Source organism: Dendropsophus ebraccatus, chromosome 8 (genome assembly GCF_027789765.1).
Source record: "Dendropsophus ebraccatus isolate aDenEbr1 chromosome 8, aDenEbr1.pat, whole genome shotgun sequence".
NCBI classification, from domain to species: Eukaryota; Metazoa; Chordata; class Amphibia; order Anura; family Hylidae; genus Dendropsophus; species Dendropsophus ebraccatus.
In genome coordinates this window covers 43671010-43677213 of record NC_091461.1, presented here as the reverse complement: position 1 = coordinate 43677213, position 6204 = coordinate 43671010, and the positions used below count along the sequence as shown (strand labels likewise).

General features: G+C 40.7%; 1 pseudogene; it reads left to right on the top strand.

Moving 5' to 3' along the window:
* The first annotated feature begins 304 nt into the window (after window positions 1-304).
* Window positions 305-2117, top strand: LOC138800025 (small ribosomal subunit protein eS1 pseudogene; annotated as a pseudogene).
* The last annotated feature ends 4087 nt before the right edge of the window (window positions 2118-6204 follow it).

The following is a 6204-nucleotide window of genomic DNA, read 5'->3' as shown; positions in this document are numbered from 1 at the left end:
GCTAAAGAAAACACTGCAGGCTGCTAGTAAAAGTGCTCAACACAGTGAAAACCTAGGTGCATTGCTCCCTGGAAAGGTCAAATATACAAAAAGAGTCTGCGAAACACACTATGTCCAGTCCCGGGGTCTACCTTTCTTGTGGGCAAGTATTATGTCTTAAAACAAGTTTTATTTATGGTGTCAATGAGGCGGGGCTTAGAGCATCCGTGCCCTAGGCCTCTCTTCTTCTTTAACACCACGCCACCAGAATAAAACTTGTATTTAGGCATAATACCAGCCTCACAAGAAGACCTCGGGACTGGACATGGCGGGGTAAAGGCTAGAAAACAGTACCGGTAGTTGTGGTTCAAAAAAAGAGACCAATAGCAGGAAATCTTGGTCACCTGCACGCTCGCAGAGAAGGCAGTCATTTGATTGCCAAATTCAGATACTAAATTGAGTTGAAAGGGTTAACACACAGCTCCTTTCTTCTTTGCTCCTGTTAGCACAGACCTCCATATGCTGATGAGCTTTGGAGCTAAGTTTTAGCAGGTCAGGCATAAGCAGGCAACTCTAAGGTGTGGGGGTCTCAGTGCTCCCCCTGATTTATGCACAGGTATGGGTGACTTTTACTCTCTTTGTTCATATAGAGTCTCTTTTTTACTAGTCTCTTATTATTCTATTTATGGAACAATGTAGTTGTTTCCATTCCCCCCCCCCCCCATTTTTTACAAGTACATAAATTGCACACACAAATGTTTTTTGTATGGAATGTTTTATTATTGTGTATATGTATGTGTAATAAATGTCACATGATAGAACAATCACACAGGTGCTACGAGTAAGGTTTAATTACCGAAAATGCATCAGATACCTTTGTGTGTGCTGTTTTGTTGTTCCAAGTTGTTTTACTATGGATTAATGAAGAGAAGCACAACTTAAGCTTGCTCAACCGATCATTCGGCATTTAAATAAAAGTGGCTGAAGAAGTTTGATGCAGCCCTAGAGAGTACAGAAAAAAATGGATACAGCCTATGGCCATGTTCCCACTGCATAAGTTCTGTAGTAATCACGGCCTTTGTAACAACGGCCGTGATTACTACGGAACTTATGTCGTGTTGCCTTCTAAGGAATCCGGCCGCACGCTCCGTTGTAAGCAGCGGGGAATTCGGATGTGAGAGCGCACAGATGGGCCTGCATCCGAATTAAGTAAAGATCATCCAGACGGTACTACCAGATCTTCTCTGACGCCAGGTCATGGAACGGCCAGTCTCTTACTACGTGGGAACATAGCCTATGGCTGTATGAGTTGCTCTCATCTCTAATGAAGACCCTTCTTAGATTTTCCCAAGATCTGTTGTGCTGGAAGTTTCTCTTCTGACTTTGGCTCTGTATACAGAAATATATGTTGAATGCAGATGTGAATAAGTCCTTCCTGTAATGGTAATAGAATTTTTTCTCCCAACTCGACAAGCTGGCAGTCGGCTGACCAAAGTTGGAAAAAGGGGGCCAAAAAGAAGATCTGGTACGATGTCAAGGCACCTATATCTTCACTCTTGGGAAGACTCTGGTCACTAGGACACAGGGAACAAAAATCGCCTCTGATGGACTGAACTTCCAGCTGATTACAGAAGATGTACAGGTACAAGACCTGCCTCACCAACTTCCATGGCATGGAACCAACAGATGACAACATGTGCTCGATGGTCAAGAAATGGCAAACCATGATTGAAGCTCATGTTGATGTGAAGACCACCGATGGTTATCTTCTCCATCTCTTCTGTGTTGGATTCACAAAGAAGACGATCAGATCAGAAAGACCTCCTATACCCAGCATCAACAAGTCCATTAAATTTGCAAGAAGAAGATAGAAATAATGACCTGTGAGGTGCAAACAAATGACCTGAAAGACGTTGTTAACAAGCTGATCCTTGACTGCATAGGAAAAGACATTAAAAAAGGCCCACTAGTCTATCTTCTCTATGATGTCTATGTTCATCAAGCCAAATTTTGAGCTGGGTAAACTTATAGAGCAACATGGAGAGGACGGTGGTTCTGGAAAACCCGAGGGGGATGACACAGGTACCAGAGTTGAACGGGCTGATGGATATGAACCTCCTGTACTAGATTCTGTCTGAGATGCTTGATCTAAAGATGCAGAATTACTTTTTAGTCACAGCTTGAACATAGATAACTGTCAGCAGGTGTGAACAATTTATAATTTGGGACTTCCAGGATTATTTTGCAGATATGTTGTATAAACCTGTTAAGTATCAGAGATTATAGCGGGATTACCACTAATCATCTTTACAAGGGCCTCTAGAGCTCTGAGCGATGACATTTTCCCTATTAATTCGGTGGTGGTTGCCTAACAAATAAAATACATCACAAACTAAGGTTTCCTGAATTGCCTCCATAAAAGCAGAAATCACAATTTTTTGTTTTCAAAAGAAAATCAATTTTATTTAACAAGCAATGGCGTAGGCATTGAAATTAGAAAGTTGTGTTACACAGGCCCCCCTTGTACTATCACATTTCGATGGCTTTTTGCAAACAATGAGCTTTCTATGTGTCCAAGGGTAAATGTTTGCAGTAATAACCACATCTTGTTGCGGCTTGCGAACTCTCGCCTTTTTTTTTTACCCCGAAAAAAAACACAAGACTCATTGCAGAACCGCATGTGCATTGTTCAAGTAGGTGCAATCATATGTACTGAAAGATTTCCTCCCCATGATATCATCTGCAAAAAATAATCCTAATTTGCCTTGGACGTACATGTATTTATACCTCACTTTCCATAATGGTATTGTGTTTAACAGCCTAATTACAGTTAATTTGGAGCCGGTATGAAGTCAAAAAATCTCCAACCAGTTGTATGATTTTTTTCCCTCCTGAAAATAAAGAAAGTATATCATTACAGTTCCTTTTTCCTAATGCTAAAGGGAAGTTAATTGCTTTCATCCCTGCTATGCATTTTTGTGCGAAAAAAAAAAATGTTCTAATGAAAGCGGCTGAATGTGGCAGGTTTACTTTGTGGCGTTGTTTTATTATGTATGGAAAGCTGTTATAAAGTGAATTCAACTCTGCAAGATCCCAATAATAAGTTCAGCAATAAATGAGCAATGATTCTTTTGGCAATATCTGATTGGTACCGATTCAGTTAGTTAGTTGTTAGCTGTTTGCTATCAACATTTTCAGGTTTCCTCATTTCTGTGGGGTATTCCGTCAAGGGCACAAAAGCAAACACTTGGGATCAAAGCTGCTGTTAAATCAGTAAAATTTACTTAAAGGGTAACTTTCCTTTTAAACAACTTCTTTGCATTTTATAGCCTATGTGATTTCTAACATATTTGTAAATTACTTTATTTACCAAAAATGACTCCTTACCCCAAAGAAAGTCTTTAAACCACTAAGTATCTCACTTTCCTGCGGTTGTTAAGATCAGTCTGTCTTTAGTAAGAGAGAGATCAGGGTGTAACAGAAGATATAGGGACAGGACATAGCTTGTGCTATGGGAAGAAGAGATGGAGAGAGATCATGGTCATACCAAAGACAATGTGTCATCAATAGGAGAAAAAATAACAATCCACCAATTTAGCCGTATGGAGGAAAAAAGATCATATATAGGTAGAAGGCACTACTATCTAACCTGACGACAACTGCTGGCGCCAATATGCATCATCCCCCCCAAAGAGACAAACACCACCAGTATATATATTTAAAGTGTGACTGTTGTTATAACTTTCAAAATCTAAATCAACAGTAGATGTGAAATGAAGCAAGTTTGCAATATACATTCATTTTTATTTTTTATTTTGTTGTTATCATGCTGTAAAACAAAACTGAACTTACCAGAAATCCAGGTCCAGTCTCCTGAAGGCACATATTCTGACTTGTGCTGGTTAAAAAAAAACAGACTAAACACAGGAATTCCGGCCAGTACAGAGAGTCACGGCTCCATATGTCGTCTATCACATGACTGCCTTCTCTGTGAGCGCTCAGATGGCCTGGGATACACAGGACTTCCTGTTTTCTGTTTTTTGAGAAGAAGTTGAAAAACAGGAAGTGCCGAGTTTTCCATGATAACTAAAAAAAGAAAATGTATGTAAATTGCAATCTTGCTTTATGCATCAAATATTTTAACAGCATGCATTGCTTTCATTTATAAGAAACCACATATAGGCGCGACTACCTGACTGACCAACATTTTTTATTCATTTCCCCCCATCTGTTTATATAGCATGCTGACAGGTTATGTTCACATATTAGTGGATCCCAGAAGAGAGAAATAAATATTTTCTAATTTCCTCTGCTTGAATCCATTCTTGTTTCTGGCTAAATAGAAAATGCAGATGGGCCCCCGAGAGGCTTGGATATTAGATTTGGTAAAAAAAAAAATTACTGTGATCATTTGAAGGGGTTTTCTGAGATAAATTTACTAATGACTCAGGATGAGTCAATACTATCTGAAAGGTGGGATACTGACACACAGCACCTGCCAACCACCTGTTTGCCAGAGCCAATGTGCTGGCATAAACAGAGTTCGAAGCAGACAGCTTGCTCTACTGCAGTTCTACTTCTATTGGAATGAATGGGAGCTGAACTGCAGTAACCAAACACGGCCACTACACCATACATGGAGCTGTCTGCATCTACCTCTGTTTTCTGATTATGGGGACAACATGGCTCTAGCAAACATATGATCAGCAGGGATGCCAGTTGTCAGAATGCTGATGGTTTGATGTTGATGATGTCATCAATTGCTTTTTATTTATTTTGCTGCATACACCGGCAGATGGGGGGAATTAAATGTACCCTGTCCCCTGGGTTGTCCACCCAACCTTCCTGCCCCCCAGGGCACAGAGTGAGTTTAGATGTGGTCAGTGAGTTTAGATGTGGGCAGTTTGGTTGGCCAGAATCACCCACATTATAATCCACCCCTGTTGGTCCCAGATTAATAAAGCTAATCATACAATTGTTTTTTCTGATGGCTGTGTGTAAGTTATAATATTGTCATTTCCCGTTGCAGCTAAAGTGCCATAGAGGTGGTGCTGAACTGCAGAGTGCTCACCTCCTCCCTCCCACCCTGCTCTCACTGATTGATGTACAGGCCTCCATGCTGGAAGTAGAACCTTGTACATAATTCATGCGGCAGCAGGGCCTTTAAACATTTTTTTGTCAGTAAAGAAAAAGGAACAGAATGATTGCAAAATATTGTAATTGTGTAGCATAAAAGTTGAGTAAAGTAAAGCTGGGGGTCACTATTTATGGAATACATACAAGTTGTTGGGCAATGATATTACAATCTCCTTACTCACCAGTTCATTCGAATGTAAACTGACATTTAAAAGTTGCAATTTTTGTACAAGCCTTATTTTGTGCTTTATTAAAGGACAACTCCAGCACTGATAAAAAAAAACAATCAATCAATTGTAAACATAGTTGAGTCTGAGTCTGTCTCAGGAGGGATAGTTGCAATTTCCCGCTGTTTGCAGGTCCCTGAAGCTCCAGTTGGTGTCTTCATTTTTTCTTTACTTCCTGGTTTGGGCTTTCCCATGATGCACTTTGTCTCCTGTGATGTCTAACTGACTCAGCCAATCAGAGCTGAGCAACCTGTGTGATCTGACAAAGAGAGGCTGGCTTAACAGGGCTTAGACCCACCTCCCTCTTGATGGTGTCATTGTCACAAAATGGCTGCCACAGAGCAGCCTGGGGTCAACAGTCATTAGGTAAGCAAAATTCAAGTCACGCAAAACTCCCCCACATCCGAAACACAAAAGAATTGAAACCCCGGGGTCATTAGGTAAGAATGAGTTTACTTCACTTCCTGGTGGGGGGGTTGATGGGGGAAAAGATAGGGAAGGGAGTCAGATAGGTGATTGAAGCATATTACAAAGTTATATAACTTTGCAATGTGTTTTAATTACTGGGTAAAAGCACTGCTCTCACCACTTCCCAGAATGTCCATTAGTGGATGGCCGTCCATTATTTCAAAACAACAGCCATTGTTTTAAAGTATCGGTAATTGTTAAATGGCGACCAGCCACTCAATTTCAACAGTGTGAGAACATAGGGGGAGATTTATCAAACATGGTGTAAAGTGAAACTGGCTCAGTTGCCCCTAGCAACCAATCAGATTCCACCTTTCATTTTCCAAAGAGTCTTTGAGGAATGAAAGGTTGAATCTGATTGGTGCCCGGGGGCGACTGAGCCAGTTTCACTTTA